This window comes from Talpa europaea (assembly GCF_964194135.1).
Source record: "Talpa europaea genome assembly, chromosome: 7".
Lineage (NCBI taxonomy): Eukaryota > Metazoa > Chordata > Mammalia > Eulipotyphla > Talpidae > Talpa > Talpa europaea.
The window spans coordinates 70,595,724-70,616,652 of NC_140074.1; the positions used below are offsets into that span (position 1 = coordinate 70,595,724).

The 20,929-nt window shown below is 40.8% G+C and overlaps 1 pseudogene across 1 annotated transcript; it reads right to left on the reverse strand.

Annotated features, from left to right (window-relative positions):
* Positions 1-19,558: 19,558 nt before the first annotated feature.
* LOC311173590 (olfactory receptor 2S2-like) lies at positions 19,559-20,504 on the reverse strand (annotated as a pseudogene). Its single transcript has one exon. The product of its transcript is annotated as an olfactory receptor 2S2-like (transcript).
* Positions 20,505-20,929: the final 425 nt, after the last annotated feature.

The following is a 20,929-nucleotide window of genomic DNA, read 5'->3' on the forward strand; positions in this document are numbered from 1 at the left end:
TGACCTTAAATTTCCCAATGCAGGCTTTAGTGTTTCCTGTTCTTGTTTTTGATTCGATATTGTTAGCAGGGCAGAATGAGGGGCACCCCAAGACCCCTAACCTGCTTGCTCTAAATAGGTTCTGCCATCTGCTGCATAAAGACAAAACATACTTTAGTGTGTAAGACTATCAATAAAAAGAATTTTATTACAATTAGTTTGTGATAGAGAGAAGAGAAAGAATACAGTTAAAATAATTTCCAGTTAAACACCCAAAGTTACCCATCCCCTTGTGGGTAAATGTTCAGTCAAATAGGCTTGGCCCAAAGCAGGGCCACTGAGGCCCCAAAGCTTGCCAAAAGTCTTAGGCACCTTCTGGTGGGGAACCACAGGAAAGGGGCAGAAGGGGCCAGGCAAGTTGAAGGGAAAAAGCAAAATCAAAACCCAATTCAAGATAAAGGCTGCCGTTGTCAGCCTCCCCACAGGTCTCTCACACATGTCTGTTTCAAATGTAGAAGACATGTCCCCCAACTTCTTGGTACAAGGTCAAGGCTGAGAAGCAAGTGCAGCTTCTTCACATGTCTCTCTGCTCCACGTACCTCCTCCAGTTTTCTCCCCTCCCTCCTCTATTCTTCCTCTACTTTTTCAGCTTTCCCTCCCTGCTCAGCTCCACCCTCCCTTGGGTGGGGCAGGGAAACTCCCCTTTCTTTTTCTTTTCCTTTTTTTTTTTTTTTAAAGATTTATGTATTTATTTATACAAGAACAAGGTTATGGGCCAGATGCGCAGGAGGGTGAGAGGATTCACCAGAGACAGAGTGAGGAACAGAACAGGCAGACTGACGAAATATACTGCAGAGGGGAGCAGCAGGCGCTACAGGAGAGGCCTGCTGCACCATGTGGGACCATCTCCGGCCATCTGGACCTAAGTGGCGCTGTAGAGACTGTGGACAGCTTCACAGCTTGGCACTCAACTGCCTCCTCCACCAGGGGAGGCCAGGGGAAACTCCCCTTTCTATGGAGATCACAGTGTTACAATATCAGCCCATTTCTTTGAGCCAGTGACTGAGCTGTGTTGATGGTAAAGCTTTCATTGTCACAGGGGGATTACTTTCCCCAGGTTTCTAGATTTCTCATTGTATCTTTATTAGGATTTGAGCTTTGGAAAAACATGACATTTCTGAGAAAATTTGGGAAGGGATTCTAGCTGAGAATCCCTGACTCAGAAGATCTGAGTTAAAACAACCCCCTTTGCTTGAATGATAGTGCTTGTGCTGGATACAGTTTGATTGGTCTCATCTCATTGTTGTCACTGATCTTATTTTAGAGGATTTTAGGTGTGGAGTCCTACGCAGTTTGGTGTTGAGTTTGGTGATTTTTCCGAAGAGGTTGTTTACAGGGTTGGATCAATGATCATTTGACATTTTGTCTGATCTTGTGCATGTGGGGCAAAGTAGTTTCAACATATTGATAGATAGTTGTCTCCCAACCTCAGTTGCCTCCTTTTTCAATATCAGAAAAACAACAACATGGCCACCATTGGAGCTAGAAATGGCCAATAAATGGTGTGCAGCTTCTGTGAAATGTCTAGAAATAGAGGAAGTGCTGCTCTTTGCTTTTGCGCCTTCTACCTGGCCAGATGCAGATGTAGTGACTGGCTCCAGGAATCACATTAGGCCATAAAATCAGCTTGGGAATGGAAACCACACATGATGGAGAAAGAAGATAGAAGGAGTCCAGTTTCCTGATACCTTGGGATTACCATACCAGCTTAGACTGCCTACTTCTAGGCTTTTACTCTGAAGATAAATGATTTTATTTAAACCACTGTTTATACGTGATTTAAAAATTTACTCGCAGCTAAAACAAATTAAGCAGCACAGTAACCCCATTTTATTCCTCTCAAAGGCACAAACCACTAGCAAGAAACTTAGAAATGGAGCATGATCAATGAAAAACCTCAGCACTGTTCAGTGACTCAGGAGGTGGAGGGAGAGAATTGGTCTACGGATACAGGTGATAAGATTTGTAATGTAAGAGTTTGTGGCTCCCTGGGTGCTGACCCTCCCATTTGCCAAGACGACTGGTAAATAAGTACACTTCTATACTGTTCTCAGTTGATTAGCCTGGGGAAAGAAGTTTCCAGACTTCTAATTCATCACAGGATCTTTTTGCAAACATCTATGATCTCAATGTTGTAGCATTCAGACCCCTGGAAAGCGTAGAATGTCCCTTATTCCTCTGCCAGCTGAGCCTGTAACTTCTGGCTGAAGGAACTCCAGACTGAGCCTAGGGAAGAGGTCATGGGAGGTGAGTGCTGGGAGCTGAGGGCTACGTTCACACATCAGAATTGAGACAAAGGATTTAGGTTTCCTTAAGGAGAATCCCAGACCAAAACCAGAACCCATGGGTGAAGGCTGCCAGTGTTATCCTCAGTTAAAGAGAAACCTCCTTTCTATCAGGCTAGAGGGAGGTAGCTGAAGGAAGCCCCTGACTGCTGCTGAGGGTATTTAAGTGAAGGTTGTTCCAGCAGCAGTTTCCAAATGCCAATGCCAAATGCTAACCTGCACATTGTTACTGGTCCATAAAGTTTTTCAGGTCTTATAGTCAAGGGGAAAAACATTTTTTATAAAGTTAAATATGTGCTGGTTCGATCCCGGCCAGCCGGCGAGGGTCCCACATGGCGCAGCAGACCTTTCCTGTCCTGCCCGCTGCTCCCCTCAGCAGTGTTATTTCGTCAGTCTGCCTATTCTGTTTCCTGCTCTGTCTCTGGTGAATCCTCTCACCCTCCCATGCATCTGGCCTGTACCCCGGTTCTTGTATAAATAAATAAATAAAATCTTTAAAAAAATTTTCAATTTGAAGTAATGCCTTTATTTGGAGATTATGTTCTTTCTGTGATGGAGGTTGTTAAAATCTTTGTTATTGTTGTTAGACAGCACGTGGGATTTGTTGTTTAACATCCCGATGAAACAAAATAAAATCATGGCAACTTCATAAGACGCCATTAAAAAAGTGTAAATGCCTGTGAAATCTGGTAATTTGGTAACCGCCCTGCAAGACCTCGGAAATGACAAGATCAATCCACTCGTCTCTATTCAACCCTTCAAGGAGCTGGAGCTGTAGTTTGTTTGAGTGGCCACTAGATGCCAGTCTTGTATATTTACAGCAGCTGAATAATTTTTTTGGTGAAATTATGGAAAACAGAACTGGGATTCATTTACTGTACAGTAAATTAAACTTTATTGACAAAGTAATCATTTGTTCCACATATACTACTTTTTGGATAAACATTAATTTTTAAAATTAGAATTTGAAAAAAATAATTTCAAACCTCTAGTCTTAAAATTGAAATAATTATCCACCTAAGTGTGTTCTTCAAATAAGCCTCTAGGAGTCTTAGAAATCTAATATACTCACAATGAGCTGTTGCCCTTCATTAGAGCCTTCTGTGATCATCTGGACTTGCTGATGTCTTTATCCATGAGATCAGGGAATACGCCCTGTGCATTTTAGCACAAAGCCACATTAATAGCATGATAATCATCTCCATTTGCCTAGTGGTTTTCACGTCACAAAACCCTTATGGCTTACTCTCTCTCGATATCAGTTCAACATGTAGAGAATAACCTTTATTTGTCCTTCTTTTTTAAAGATTTATTTATTTAGGCATACTGGAACTGTGTACAGGCCAGAGGTGTGGGGGAAGGGGGTAAGAGGATTCACCAGAGACAGAGTGGGGAACAGAACAGGCAGACTGACTGAAATACGCTGCTGAGGGGAGCAGCGGGCGAGTCAGGAGAGGTCTGCTGCACCATGTGGGTAGCCCCCTGGCCTGGGATTGAACTCATGCTGCAGTGGCTGCAGATAGCTTCACAGTGCTGTGCTTAATTCCTTATGCCACCAGGGAGGCCCTCTTTGTTCTTCTTTTGATGTACTACACCAAAGTGAATACAGTGCACATTCTTCATAGTGAAAATGTTCTACCTCATTAATTCATTCACTAATTCAATAAATATTCATTGAGTACTATTGTGTGTACTGTGCTGTATTCTGCTCTGGGTGTTCTATGTTAACAGTAAACACAACAGATGTCAGTAAATACACAAATAAAGGGGCTGTTTGCTATGTGCTACTGAGTGTTATGGGGGAAAGAAATAGTAAGGGAGAAATCATAGGTGCTATGTGTGAAGGTGCCCTTCCTGCAGACACCTGAGTGATGTGAAAGGGTGCAGTGTGACTGCCTGGATGAAGCACATTCCAGGTCTTGTGACAGAAAGGAACTTGGAAATATGTGAACCTAGCAAGGATGTTAGTGTGGCTGCAGGAGACGGAAGGAAGGGTGAAGAGGTGAATAGGGTGCAGATCAGGTAGGAATTGGGGTTTGATTCCTCAATCTCTCAGGACTCCACTAGAGGGGTTTTGAAATTGGGAGAGACATGAAGCTTTCAAACATGAAGAATGACCTGCAGGGAAGCAGGTGTGCCCCGGAATGAGTTCAATTCAGATATATTTTGAAGGAGGCAGGCAGAATTCCTTGATACACAGGGTGTAGAGGTTGAGGGAGACAGTAGTCAAGGGGGAGTCACAGGTATTCGGCTTGAGCAAATTAGGTGGTGCCCCCATTTACTTTAATAGGAACATGAGGGAAAGGAACAAGTTGGGAAATTTAGAGTTCTATATTGGAGTTATTAAATTTGTGGATTCTACTATATACCCCATTGCAGGTGTCAAATAAGCAGGTGGTTATGCCAGTCTGGATGTTGGAGGATATGGGTTGGTGTTGGCAAAGTTGCCATGAGACCCAATTTTGTTGATCTTTGCTACCTGGGCACCTAAGATACAATGGAAGCGATTTAACTTATTCTAATGACACCTAGAAATTTAGCACAATCCCATAATATCATTGCTGTATTTCAATTGGAATATTTAATAACTTTGACGTCTACTGAAATTGTTAACATGTTAACATAATTGTTAACACCAGTGTGTTTTAAGATATAGAAAGCACATTCTAAAAAGTTAAAGAACACAATTTTCTTTTTTTTAAAAAGATTTATTTATTTATTTATTTATTTATTTATGTGTACACGAACTGGGGTACAGGCCAGAGGTGTGGGGGTGAGAGGATTCACCAAAGACAGAATGGGGAACAGAATAGGCAGAATGACTGAAATACACTGCTGAGGGGAGCAGCGAGCTAGACAGGAGCTGTCTGCTGTGCCATGTGGGTTGCTCCGCGGCAGGCAGCACTGCAGAGGCTGCGGACAGCTTCACAGCGCAGCACTCAACCCGCTGCTCCACCAGGGAGGCCCAAGAATACAATTTTCTATTAAATCTACCTAAGTTAGAAACTGCTTTGCTGAATGACAGTTTTTATCAACTTGAGAGAGGTTTCTTTGAGCACCTGCAAGTGAGAGCACCAGGGATCAGAACTCAGTCTCAAGGAAACATTCAAAGAAATGTATCAAGTTTTCTCAACAAAAATGTTTTTCTCATTATTTACAAGAGAAATAATGGAAACAAAGTAATTGTCCACCAATAAATGGCAATACACAATGATCATGGTATATTCATAAAATGGAAAATCATTCACATTCAAAATAGATGTCAGCTAAGGGTTTTTAGCAATGTGTTAAGAATGTTTATAATATGAAATTAAATGAATTATAAGCTATAAATGCACACATCCAATATAATCTCATAAAAGTCTTTGTATGGAAAGGACCCAACAGAGGGAAATTGCTTCAGATTGTTTAGAACGGCTAACCGTAGTGGATGGAGTTCTACTTTGTCTAAACTTCTTACAACGGGCATGTATTATTTTGTGCTTTGAAAAAAAAATCATTATTTGGATTGAAGAAGATGGGGAAATGGAAAGAACTAGCTTTAGCCTGGGAATCAAAAGATAAGGATTTGGGTCCAGAGTCCTGGCTCATACTTGAGCACAAGGAACTCTGTTCTTTCTCTGATCCTCAGGATTCTCACCTGTAAATTGGATAGGATAGGAATCCAGCCTCTTCCCTCTTGGACTTAATGTGAAAATCCAGCAATTATGTCAGCAATGGGGCTGATCCCAGAAGCATTTCAAAGTTTGGAATGTGAAGTGTCCACTCCAAGTTTCCAGTGCCTACTTCCTGCCTTTCCCATGATTGCAGTGAGCGGGGGAAGGTAACTCATGGGGAAACAAAGTTCACAGGCACAGTAGCTCCTTTGGACCCAAGGAAGTGGGTTTCCGGTGTCTGCTCTTTCATGCCTTGGATCCTTGGTAATTGTATGGGGACACCTCAGCAACCATACAAAAAGAATACTTATTTTATACTTGTATTTATTGAAAATACACAAAATGTCAGGCACTGTGATTAGTGCCTTTAATTCCTTTTGTTCGTTACATCCTACCCAAGAAGATCTATTTATGCATGTCCTATATTTTTGTGTGACAGGATTTCCCGCCTCCTTACCCATTTTCAAGGGTCCTTCATACACCAGATCTCTCTTTTGGCATGAATGAGACTCATACCAAGCTAGGAAAAAACCTATTTGCCTTTTGTGACATAAGTTGAAGCACAGAAAAGAGTTCTTGAGGCATAGTAATCACAAGCTGCACATGGTAGGCTGCGAGGTTGAGGCAAAAGCCTGAGTGTTTCTTGGGTGCTTGACCTTGAGGCTGTACTTGGGCTATTTTCCTTCATCTCATTCTTCATGTTCAGACATTTGAAATTGCTTCTACTTCCGCCCAATGGTTGACAATCAAGGCCAATTGCAGAGGAGAGGGAGGAGGCCGGGGGGGGGGTGTGACGAGACCACAGTGATCGGGGTTGTTGAAGGAAATGATGTCAGAGACAAGAGGCTCCCAGGTGCACGGAGAGAGGCAGCTGCCTGAGCAGCACCAGGAGTTAAGAACAAAGGTCATAAAAAAAAAAAAAAAAAAAAAAAAAAAGAACAAAGGTCATCATGATCTTTGTGGAACAGAGTGGGGGCGACTTGTACGGCCAAGGGTTCACTCCCGAGCCTTTCCCAACCGTGGACACTGAGGTGATGGCAGGAGCGGCTGGAGCCCAAGGGAAAGAGTTGTGGGAATTCTTCCAAGCTCCAAGGGAATGATTGGTTAATCCTTGGACAGCTGCTTTGTTTTCCTTCATGATCTTCACTCTCGCCACCTTTATGAAACTAAGGATGTAAAAAGGGCATTAGATGAAGAAATGGAGGCGTAAAGAAGTAAAGCACAAACACAACATAAGGACTTTATATAGATACTTATTCAAAGAAATTGAAACAAAAAAAGAAGGAAAGGATGAGGGCACTAGGAGTCATTTGGAAACAACTAGATGTTGGATGATAATAAGAAATTATTGATACCATTTTATACATAGTAGTAGTGTGCATCCTGTGAAAAGGAGTCAGAGGTGTGCAGGCATTCCCATATTCAGTGAGTCCTTATTAAGCCACTTTCCTTTTGCAAAAGACCTATATTAGTACTGAAAGAAATCTGAAAAGCATATTTCCATTCAAGACAAAAGTGGCAAAGAGAAAAAAGCCTCTAGTCTGTTTTCTGCAGACCTTTTAGGGTGCTGAGCCCTGGAGCAGCCAGCACCTTATTAAGATCCTTCCCTGAGAACTACTTTATATGGGCCAGGTATGTGTCTTATCATTCTTGCTTTTACTAGATGTATTATTTTAGATGTTATGTGTCATTTGGTATGATTGGGCAGTTTATATTTTGAGTCTGGGAATATTAAAAAATAGTCCGTATAGGGCCTCCCTGGTGGCTCAAGAGGTTAAGCACTGCGCTATGAAGTAATCCGCAGCCTCTGCAGCACGAGTTTGATCCCTGGCTGACAAGCGAGCTACCCCACATGGTGAGCAGACCTCGCCGGTATTGCCTGCTGCTCCCCTCAGCAGTGTATTTCGTCAGTCTGGCTGTTCTGTTCCCCGCTCTGTCTCCAGTGAATCATCTCACCCTCCCATGCATCTGGCCTGTACCCCAGTTCTTGTATAAAAATAAAAAAATCTTTAAAAAAAAAATCGCCCATACTCCCGTGATGACTATCTGTGAAGTCTGAGATGGAATCCAGGGTTGTTTGTCTTCAAAGTCTGAGCTCCTTACGACTTGCTGCCCTACGTCTTTTCAACTCATCTGGGGTGGAGTGTCCTCCCTAGCACCCTCAGTTCATGCTTTGCCTCCATTTGTGTTCCTCCTGAGTCCAGGCATCCTGTTGGAATGTTCTTTCCCAGGCTGAGCTGTAACTTTGGTCCTCTCATCCTGTCCTGACACTTTTAGTCCAGGCTAGGTAGGTGGCCTATCCTGGGTTTCCAAAGCCTCTGTACTTCTTTCTGGTGTTGGTTACATTTATATTTACTCCTTCACTGTCCACCTTCTCTTTCTTGCTCCAGGGCCTGGCTTGTTATTCACACCGCTCCATGTAGCCTGTTGCTCAGACCACTTCCCTGTGGTATATGGAGGTGGAGGGGGTGACCTTCATATGGCGGGCTCCTCTGTGAGGATGAGTTCCCTGAAGAGTTGACATCCTACAAAGTCCCAGGACAGAGGGCCCATGGAGTCCTTAGCCCTAAGACAAGGTGCTTGCTCTGGGCTAGAGACACACGGGTGTGGGCAAATAGGGAACACTTCAAGAATTAGATTATTTCCTGCTTCTATTCTTTCTTTCTTTCTTTCTTTCTTTCTTTCTTTCTTTCTTTCTTTCTTTCTTTCTTTCTTTCTTTCTTTCTTTCTTGCTTTCTTGCTTTCTTGCTTTCTTGCTTTCTTTCTTTCTTGCTTTCTTTCTTGCTTTCTTGCTTGCTTTCTTGCTTGCTTTCTTGCTTGCTTTCTTGCTTGCTTTCTTGCTTTCTTTCTTTCTTTCTTTCTTTCTTTCTTTCTTTCTTTCTTTCTTTCTTTCTTTCTTTCTTTCTTTCTTTCTTTCTTTCTTTCTTTCTTTCTTTCTTTCTTTCTTTCTTTCTTTCTTTCTGTAGGGTAATTTTATTTATTTATTTTTTAATATTAATTTTTTTTACATCATTGTTCATTTTTCCCCAAAGATTTATTTATTTATGCATATAAGAACTGGGGTATAAGCCAGAGATGCGGAGGGTGAGAGGATTCACCAGAGATAGAGTAGGGAACAGAACAGGCAGATTGACCAAAGTACACTGCTGAGGGGAGCAGTGGGCGAGTCAGGAGAGTTCTGCTTCGCCATGTGGGTTGCTCCCTGGCTGGCTGGGGATAGAACTCTTGCTGCAGAGGTTGCGGATTACTTCACAGTTTGGTGCTCAACCCCTTGCACCACCAGGGAGGCCCCCATTGTTCATTTTTAAGCAATATTTCTTCCCCCCAACCCCTCAGGTTGAATCCCCATAGAATTTCCTTCCCCAAGGCACCCATGCACCATTACCTCAGTCCCCTGTGCGCCTCCCTCCCTCCCTCTGATCCCTCTTCCACCTCCTCCCCTGTAGTGTGTCTCTGATTTATAATTGTCCATTTTTGCTTTGTTGTGTTTTGTACTGTTATTAGTTTTTTACACTGATGTCTTATTGGGTTCCCCTATATTCCTGCTATAAGTGAAACCATCTGATATTTTTCTTTTTCCTTCTGGCTTATTTCACTGAGCATAATTCCTTCTAGATCCATCCACGTTGCTGCGAATGGCATGAGTTTATCTTTTTTGATTGCTGAATAATATTCCATTGTGTATATATACCACATCTTGATCCAGTCATCTATTTTTGGTCATTTGGGTTGTTTCCAGGTTTTACCTATTGTAAATAGTGCTGCAATAAACATAGGGGTACAGGTGCTCTTTTGAATCAATGTTTTTGTGTCCTTTGGGTAGATCCCTAGGAGTGGAATTGCCGGATCGTATGGTAGCTCCATTTTTAGCAGGTCGAGGAATCTCCACACAGCTTTCCATAGTGGTTGGACCAGTTTGCATTCCCACCAGCAATGTAGGAGAGATCCATTTTCACCATATCCTTGCCAACATTTGTTGTTGCTTGTTTTTTTAATATGTGCCATTTATTTTTTCTTGATATTTTATTTTTTTGAAGATTTATTTTATTTATTTATGCATACAAGAACTGGGGAGTAGGCCAGAGGTGTGGGGGGAGGGGGTGAGAGAATTCACCAGAGACAGAGTGGGGAGCAGAACAGGCGGATCTCCTCAAATGTACTGCTGAGGGAAGCAGCGGGGAGACAGGAGAGGTCTGCTGCGCCATGTGGGTCAGCTCCCTGGGTGGGGATTGAACTCAGACAGCAGTGGCTGGTGATAACTTTATAGCTCTGAGACTTTAACCCCTCTGCCACCAGGGAAGCCCAATTTTCTTGATATTTTAGAGTATTGCCAGTTACCTTTCAAGGCAACAGAAAATGAAAAAAAGCGAATGCAGGCATGAGATGCTTAATCTTGTGAACAAACTTGCCCCCCTTGAACCTCTTAGAATTGGTAGAGTTGCAGTTTTATCATTTTATTTGCTTTCTGGTTTTGTTTTATGTGGAAAAGCCCCTGGGACTTGCCAGAGGAGCTGGAATTGCAAGTAATGCCTCCCAGGATGTAAGGTGAATGTGTGTACGGTGCCCGGTGAAGGAATTTCTGCCAGAGCCAATGACTCTCAACTAACTTCTGTCTTAAGGGTGGTGATGACACCAAATGGGTTTACAGTCCCACTTAACTGGGTAAGAGTTGCCTGATGGCAGTGCTTACTGTATTTTCTATGATAATTTCTATTTGCCTCATTTTCTTTTTCTTTTGTAAATTCAAATATAAAATATATTTAAAAGGAAACAAATTTGCCATTTAGGGGGATCAAGAGGATAGATTTATTTTTCATCTTGAAAAGAATGTATTTATTCTTCAAGAATAAAGGTTAGCTTCTGATCCCCTGTATTCAGATTTGATTGCTATTTTCCGTTTTTTACTTGTGCTGACTATTATGAAAGAAGCCTTTTTATTTATGAAGTTAACTAGATTTCTTTATTGTGATAAACATATATAGCATGACATTTACTATTTTGTTCATTTTTTAAGTGAAAAAAATTTATATTTAAAATTAGCCAGCTGGATTCAGTTTAGAGGACCCCAATTTTGTTGGCAACTTCCAAAACATCATAGTCAGGAGCCAACAACAATAAGGGTAAAATAAAGGGACTAGCTGCACAATTCCAGTGACAAAAGATTGGCACTAACCACACTCTGGGGAAGGGACATTGTAAAAGGAGACTCTGTGCAGTATTTTTAGCAATCGTTTGAGGCAAAACTTTCCTCTCTTGTCATTATTGTTTTATAGTAAATTAAGTTTGCCAGATAAAACATAAAATTTGAATTTTAGGTAAACAATGAATACTTTTAAAAGTGTAAGTATGTCCCAAAAAATTTAGATATATTTATATGAAGAAGGAATTCATTATTTATTTGAACTCAAATTGAGTTGGACCTTCTGTAGTTTTATTTGTGAAACCTGGTGACCCTACATTAAACACATGACACTCATTTCTGAGAGAGCTTTTGACCTTAGGTCCCTTAGTATTCTTTCTTGGAAGATGGCTGTCTTCTCTTTCTTTAGTCTTACCTGCAAGTCTGCTTAATATTATAGCATTTTACTTAAAAAATTTGATCCAGGGCCTCCCTGGTGGTACAGGGGTTGAGGACAAAGTGCTATGGAGCTGTTGCCAGCCACTGCAGCACTGAGTGGATCCCCAGTCCGCCAGGAAGCAACCAACATGGCACAGCAGACCTCTCCTGTCTCGCCCTCTGCCCCCCTCAGCAGCGTGTTTCGCTGGATCTGCCTGTTCTGCTCCCTGCTCTCTCTGGTGAGACCTCTCACACACACCCCACACCCCACCTCTGGCCTGCACTCCGGTTCTTATATGCATAAATAAATGAATCTTTAAAAGATTTTTTGATTCAGTTTATTAGCACCAAGAGAATAAGAGTATTTCCTCTAATTTCATCAACATCAGATATTATTAATCTTCTAATTATTAATCTTCTAATCTTCAGGATGTGAAGTTTGAGAATTGGGGGTTTAGAGCACTTCTTAAATGAGACAAATTTTTCTTTGGTGATACCTTGTATCAAGATTTTGTTAAAAATTTAGAATTTTATTCTCTACCCAAAAGTGTGCTTATGAGGGCCTCCCCTGGTGGTGCAGGCAGGCGGTTGAGCGCTGCACTGTGAAGCTGTCTGCAGCCTCTGCAGCGCCGGTTCCATCCCGGCCAGCCAGCGAGGGTCCCACATGGCGCAGCAGACCTCTCCTGTCACGCCCACTGCTCCCCTCAGCAGTGTATTTCGTCAGTCTGCCTGTTCTGCTCCCCACTCTAATCCTCTCACCCTCCCGCACATCTGGCCTGTACCTCAGTTCTTGTATAAATAAATAAATCTTTTTTAAAAAAAGTGTGCTTAATGAAATGTAATGACATATAATATATTGGCTGTTTTTAAATTCCAACAGTGGATTTCTCAGTTCCTTCTAACACAACTGCTCTTTTCTGTGCATACTAACGGCAATGTTCAAGAATTTCAAATTAGTTTTAGCAAAAGCAAATATTTGCATTGAAAAAGAAAACAGTTGAACTCAGAACTCACTGAGATAAAAAAGTTAATAAACTGAAGATGTCTTGTTAGTTTATGCACCTAATGGCAACATCTAGGTCAAGTAACAGATTGACTTATGAAAGCATTCCCACTGGCTTGTGTAATTATATTTGGACTCATTGTAATAAAGGATAAAAAAAAAAACCAAAACCTGGTCTCTCTAATCTACATTTTCACACACACACAAAAACAAACTGTTGAAAGAGCAAATTTCTGCTCAGTTGTTTTTTCCTTTGCTTTTAAAAAAAGTGCCAAGAATCCCACCCCACCCTGGTACTGGGTGACAGCCATCATTTATTATTCATGGATCAAACACAAGCATTCATGCCTAGGAAAACATTTTGCAGTGAATGGGATTTTGGTCTCTACTAAAAACAAAAAAATGCTAAAAAGAGACTTCAATTTATTTTCATATTCTATGGCTAAATTCCTATAATTCCTAACTGATGAAAATATTGGCAAGCCACTAGATTTTCCTTAGGATTGAACTTATTTCTTTGGTGTATGCTTGGAGGTGCTATTTGTGGCTAGCTTTTTAAGAGGCCAAATGGACTTTAAATGGAAAGAATATTGACCCTGAAGTACAAAGCACAAGGAGAGAGGCCGGAGAACTTTACTTTCATTATACTTTCTCTTTCCCCCTCTCTCTCCCTTTAACTAAGTACACCCAGTTTTTACTTAGAAGTTTTAATATTTGGTAAATCAAAAAGGTCATTTTTCAAAATGACCAGAATTATAGTTGAATCCTTTCTTTGTATTTTTGTATTAAGCCAGGAGTTCTGAATCTTATGAGAATTCTTAGCTAATCAACTGATTTAATTAACTTCAAATAAATTACCATAAATCTAGATATACCCTATGATTTTCCTTTCCACAAGCCAATTAGCCCTAAACCTAATTAAATCTCGAAGTCAACATATCTTCCCAAATAATTAATCCACTCTATAGAAAATCTGTATATTATTTTGGGTAATATGGCTATTTTAATAATGTTAATTTTTCCAATCCACAGGCAAGGAATGTCTTTCCATTTCTTTAGATCTTCTATTTCTTTTAACAATGTCTTTTAGTTTTTGTTGTACAGGTCTTTCACCTCCTTTGTTAAGTTTATTTCTAGGTACTTAATGTTTTTTGATGCAATTATATATGGGATTGTTTTCTTGATTTCTTTTCCTTCTAGTTCATTGTAGAGCTAAGACTTCAAATACTACTTTGAATAGTGTTGGTGAAACTGGGCATCTTTGTCTTATACCTTATTTTAAAGGAAACCTTTCCATTTTTCACTGTTGAATATGTTAGCTGTGGAATTGCCATACATGGCTTTTATGATGTTGTTATATGTACCTTCTATTCCAATTTTATTGAGTTTTTTTTTCATAAATGGCCATTGAATCATGTCTGCTTTTATTGATATGCTCATATGACTTTCACCTTTCTTTTTGCTGATATGGTGAAATATGTTAATTGATTTGCATATGCCATACCATTCTTAAATCCTTGGAATAAATCCCAGGGTCACTAAAATAAAGACTCCCAGTCTACCAACCCAGAACTATGAAGTTGAAATAACTCACCTGTTTGAATAAGTATAGAAATAAGATAATAGTTGTACCCTCCAAAAAACAGAGTTTCTGCATTCTGATAATTTTCATTTGGGGATTTTAAGAATGGATTCTTATACTGTATGGTACCACACTGATCATTTTCCAGAAAGACTGATTACCAAAAATACAAAAGAACAAAGAAAAATGTCAGTCTTGTTGTCTCTTCTTGTTCCTGTTAGTGTGTTTTGTTTTATTTTAATGTAGACCAGGGGAAAGGTAGCTGGTTTGAAAGGCCAGCACAGTGAAGTTGGTACATTATTGGAGGTACCAATATTCCTAGAGAAAGCAATTGAAGTAATTTCTAACCTAATGATTACATTAGGATGATGTCATGTGTAATAGAAAACGATACGACTGCCATTACTAGGAGAAGAAGAAAGGGAGTAGAGGCTAGCCTAACAGGAAGGTGGGCTTGTTCAAATTTGTTCTCTATACCAGACTGACCTCAGTTATCCTGGAGAAATAGATTTAGCTTAACAGCATCATTATTCCCAAGGCATTTTCAGAAATACCAATTCTTTCTAATTCTGGAATAAAATGAGTGATGATTTAGATACAGTTTAGTATGTGTGGCGGCTCCTGAGAGCAATGTGACAATTGCCACAATTTCGCATTAATTGGGTGGCTGTGCTAGTGTGGCATAATAAGCCCCCTGCCCCTGTGCGCTGGACTGGACAGTCAATGACGGGTAAGATCAGGAAGTGAATTCTGACAACCTAAGACAGACGCAGTCCCCGAGGGGAATTTGGTTCCCACCTTTTCAGCCATGACGAATAACTGGAACAATTAGGCCTGGGCGTTGTTAAGGCACCACCAAAATATGTTGTTACTCATTGCCAGCAACTAGGCGCCAGAGTAAAGGAATGCAACTATGGAAACAGAAACTATTACTTAGTAAATAATATAGCCAAACACAGGTATGAAAATAGATAATAGTATATGGAAGACAGAATAAATAAAGTAATAATAACAATGTGATCATAATTCAGATGTTCTAGAATGAATCTCCAGTAGGAAGATTAGAGTATGAAATGTTCTTGATTTATACTTGATTTTCTGATAAATAATAAGCAAAATGTAATGATAAGTGACACAATGTGCACGTATGCCTTGATAAATGATTAACTATATGCTATGCAGAAACAATGAAGCAATTACTGTAAAAAAGTATAAAAAGAAAAGATTGTCTACAATAAAGTACACTCAGATTTTCACTCTCCCTTGAGTGTGTCTGTGTGTCATTCTTTCTTGTCCCTCGCCCTAATTCCTTCGATCACCTTTTGCTCATTCTCATTCAACCCTGAGATTGTCTCGATCTCCCGCCACTGCTGGGCTGGTCCGCGGCAAGTATGTGCCAATTGGGTAACATTGGGTGATTTTCTCTAAGAGGAAGGACTGGCATTGTTTAGGCTGGATGGGAATAGACTCAGGGTACCAGAGAATTATCTTCAAACATCAGCATTATCTTCAATCATCAGCTGTACTTCATGTAGCGACACAGACTGAAACAGACTGGAAAAGTAATAACTACTGGAAAATATTCTTTAGCACAATTCAAATGACTGAATGAAACAGCTAGAATCTGGATGTGTTGAATTCTTTGTCACCGGATGTGCCCAAACAGATGCTGGATGACTAGAATCAGGGGTCCTAAAGATGAACTCCTTGTGTAATGTAGATAGGAGTGAACAACAAGACCTCTTAGGCCTTTCCTCTGATGAGGATATGGCATGGTGACATATCTGAAGGTTGCTTGAATGGCCACTGGATGTCACACCTGTGAATTTGCCATAACAAAGCTTCTTTCTCTGCTGGCATAAGGTGCACATCAGAAACATGACTCACTAACTTGAGAAAGTGAAATTTTCTTAACATGGGAACCGTTATGCGAGTCATTCTTGTTAAATGTAAGAAAACCTAAGTGCCATTTGAAGCAAACTTTTGCAAGACCTAGTCTCAAAACTGGATTATTTTTAAATTGTCTTTTTAACCATCCCTTTTATTATTGAAACAAAAAAAATCAAATATTTGGGAATAAATCTAACAAAAGAGGTAAAGGACCTATACAAAGAAAACTATAAAACACTGTTAAAAGAAATAGAAGAAGACACAAAGAAATGGAAAGACATCCCCTGCTCATGGATTGGAAGAATAAACATTATTAAAATGGCCATCCTACCAAAAGCAATATACAGATTCAATGCTATTCCAATCAAAATCTCAATGGCATTCTTCAAAGAAATAGAACAATTATTGATGAAATTCATATGGAATCACCAAAAACCCTGAATAGCCAAAGCTCTACTGAAAAAAAAAAGAAGGAAATGGAGGCATCACACTCCCAGACTTCAAACTATACTACAAAGCCATAATCATCAAAACTGCATGGTATTGGAACAAGAACAGACATACAGACCAATGGAATCGAATAGAAAATCCAGAAATAAACCCACAGATTTATGGTCAACTAATCTTTGACAAAGGAGCAAAGACTATGCATTGGAGCAAAGAAAGTTTGTTCAATAAATGGTGCTGGGAAAACTGGGTCGCTACATGCAAAAGAATGAAGCTTGACCACTACCTCACACCATACACAAAAATCAACTCAAAATGGATTAAAGAACTAGACATAAGACCTGAAACCATAAAATACATAGAAGGAAATATAGGCAAAACACTACGGGATTTGCACATCAAAGACATCTTTACAGACACATCACCCAAAGCAGTGATAGTGAAGACAAAGATAAACAGCTGGGACTACATCAAATTAAAGAGCTTCTGCACAGCAAAAGAGACAACAACAAAAACAAAGAGAAACCCCACCAACTGGGAGAACATTTTTGCACCCAACACTAATGATAAAGGACTGATCGCAAAAATCTGCAAAGAGCTGATGAGACTCAGCAACAACAAAGAAAATAATCCAGTCAAAAAATGGGCAGAAGAGCTAAAAAGAAACTTCTCTGAAGAGGAAATGCAAATGGCCAACAGACATATGAAAAAATGTTCAACATCACTTGTAATCAGGGAAATGCAAATCAAAACTACCATGAGATACCGTCTCACACCAGTGAGAATGGCACATATTAAAAAAACTAGCAACAACAAATGTTGGCGAGGGTGTGGAGAAAAAGGAACTCTTCTGCACTGTTGGTGGGAGTGCAAACTGGTCCAACCACTATGGAGAGCTGTGTGGAGATTTCTGGACCTACTAAACATAGAGCTTCCATATGATCCAGCAATTCCACTCCTAGGTATTTACCCAAAGGACACAGAAACATCAATTCCAAAGAGCACCTGCACCCCTATGTTTATAGCAGCACTGTTTACAATAGCTAAGCTTTGGAAACAACCCAAATGCCCAAAAATAGATGACTGGATCAAGAAGATGTGGTACATATATACCATGGAATATTACTCAGCATTCAAAAAAGATAAACACATGCAATTTGCAGCAACATGGATGGCGCTGGAAGGGATCATGCTCAGCGAAATAAGCCAAAAAGAAAAAGAAAAATACCGGATGGTCTCACTCATAGCAGGAATCTAGAGAACTTAAATAAGGGACCAGGAAAATGAATATAAGAAAGTGAAAATCAAAATCAACAGATAACTATGAACCAGAGACACTTTTTGGGGGGTGCGGGGCGGGAGGGGAAGGATTGGGGTCAGAATGGGGCGTTTGCAATTGTATGGAGGAATATAAAAATAAAATTTATTATTTTTTAAAAAATAAATAATAAAAGGGAGAAAAAAAATAAATTGTCTTTTTAAATAAATCATCAGAGAGACTCAGAATTTAATAAAATGTCCCATAAAACTGCTTCTATCCATCTATTGCTATCTGATTCCCTCATCTGTCCTCTGTGTCTATAGTTCTGGATAGAAACTACATCTTGTTCCTCCTACATAGCACATATCACTGTGTAATATCCATAAGAAAGCTAATTATATCTTATATTTTTATTGTACTTACTATTAACAAGCACTTACTTATAGTATCTTATCTATTTCATGTAAAATCAAGGGCTAGGTTTTAACATGTGAGGAAATAGATAGAGAGAAGTTAAGCAACTGCTCAAAGTAAGGAAGAAAATACTCTTTAATATTTATGGTGCTGATCTATGGAGGCGCAAGAAAGGCTACAGACTTTATATCCCTTGGACAGTCACAGTTTACTTTAGCATATTAAAGCCTCTGACAATTCCTGGAGCAAGGAAATCTGTCAAATTTAACCCCGGTCTTTTTAAAAAAATTATTTATTGGGCCTCCCCGGAGGCGCAGCGGTTGAGCGCTGGGTTGCGAAGCTGCCCGCGGCCTCTGCGACACAGGTTCGATCCCCGGCTGCTCCCCGGCCACCGGAGGAGGGTCCCGCATGGCGCGCAGACCTCTCCTGCCGCCCGCTGCTCCCCTCAGCAGTGTACTTCATCAGTCTGCCTGCTCTGTTCCCCGCTCTGGCTCTGGTGAATTCTCTCACCCTCCCGCGCTTCTGACTGTACCCAGTGCTTGTATAAACAAACAAACAAACAAACAAACAAATAAATAAAACATGCCTCTATTTAAAAAAAATTATTTATTTATGCATACAAGAGCTGGGGTGTAGGACAGCGGTGCGGTGGGGGGTGGTGGTGAGAGGATTCACCAGAGACGGAGTGGGGAGCAGAAGAGGTGGATTGACTGAAGTACACTGCTGAGAGGAGCAGCAGGCAAGGCAGGAGAGGTCTGCTGTGCCATGTGGGCTAGACCTCTGGCCGGGGATCAAACTTGTGCTGCAGTGGCTGTGGATAGCTTCATAGTGCTGAGACTTAACCTCTTGAGCCACCAGGGAGGTCTTTAACCCCTGTCTTTAACATATTTAACACCCTCTGTTCTTCCCTTCCTTACTTCCATATATCTTCTATCCAATCAGTCAATCATCAATCGTTTTTCTTTTTGAATGTCAGTTATTGTCTAACACAACACTGCTTTTTCTGTGGAGCATTGCTATAAGTGATGAATATCATATTCAAACTGTGTACTACTTTTAGAATTTAATTTGCTAACTTGTTACATTGTATAGCATATTAATGACAAATAGCCTTAATTTTCTCACAGTAAAAAGAAATTCAGCTTATCAAAACATTTTTTTCCCACCTGAAAGCTCTCTATGTGGAGAATTTGTCTTTGTCTCTTCTTAGCATTTCAGGCAAAATGAAGCTAATAAACAACAGCCTATAATGAAAATTTCCACTTGCTCCTGGTTCCCTGCCTCTCGGGCAAATCCTGAGATAGGGATGGCGCAACTGCTGTGGGGCCACCTCACGCCGCAGCTTGGGCACACGAGGGCCACTCACCCACTCTAATGGCTGCTGTCTCCTGTGGTAGGTGAAAATGACAGGGACCTCACCTATATCACTGGCTGAAGTGCTTCTGACTCACCAGGCTCCTGACAGCAGCCTTCACATCTTTGTTCCTCAGGCTGTAGATGATGGGGTTGAGCATGGGGGTTACCACCCCATAGAACAATGGAATGAGCTTATCTGAAATGAGCTTATCTTTTTCTTCTTAGACTTTTTCTATCTTAGTCTTGGGCTTGGTATACATGAAAAATAGGTCCCATAAAATATCATCACCATGGTGAGGTGGGAAGAGCAGGCAAAAAAAGGCCTTCTTTCTTCTTTCAGCTGAGGGGATCCTCAGGATGGTAGCAATGATGAAGACATAAGAGACAGAGATGAATAGCACTGGGACACCGAGGAAGATCACATTGGTCACCCCTATGCTCACAGCACAGGCCAACCTCAGGACAGCCAGGATCTCACAGGCAAAGTGGTTGATGACGTTGTCACCACAGAAGGGCAGCTAAATGGTCAAGGACGTATGTACCACAGAAGCAGCATTACAATAGGCCAGGAGCTGGCAGCCATGGACACATAGGCGGCCTTGCTCATGACTATGGGGTGCCTGAGGGGTTACAGAAGGCCACATAGTGATTAAACACCATCATGCCCAGGAGCACACACTCTGTGGCTCCTATGGCAAAGGAGAGGAACATCTGTATAGCACAAGCTGAGAAGGAGATGGTTTACTGGTGGTTCATGAAGCCATCCAGGATCAGAGGGACTGAGGAGGTTGTGTAGCAGATGTTCAGGTAGGAGAGGTTGCCCAGGAAGAAGTACATGGGTGTGTGCACAGGCGGAGATCAAGGATGGTCACCAGGATGAGGACTTCATTGCCCAGCAGGATCACCAGGTACATCAGCAGTATGAGCACAAAAAGGTTTCTCCAGGCTTGTGTTTGTTGAGAGGCCCAGGAGAATGAACCCCAGCACAGGAGAATTCTGATTGTCTTTTTCCATGTGATAGTCCCTCTGTCCTCAACAAAGAATTAAGCAGAACATCAATCTTTTTTGAGAAGAGTGCCAGTCCCTGCAGCAAAGTAGGAGAGTGTACGTGTAAAAGAAAAAAGTGACTGAAAGACCACTAAGATGAGCTTTAGATGAGAAAAGATTGGAGTTGTAACAGAGCTTACTATGAACTAGCACTGGGCGAAAGCCTCAGTGTTCCTCAAATATTCCTCTTTCCAATGTTGCTCATCCTCTCATTGCCCATAAAAGCAATTGAGGTCCGTAGAAGGAAAATGACCTGCCTTCTTGGCAAATTGGTGACAGATCCAGTAAATGTAACCCCTGGTAATTAGGTCTTTTTCTCTGTGTTCTGATCAATGACTAGAAGATGCTATGAATTATTACTCTTTAATGTAAATGTAAAGAAATTTCATTCA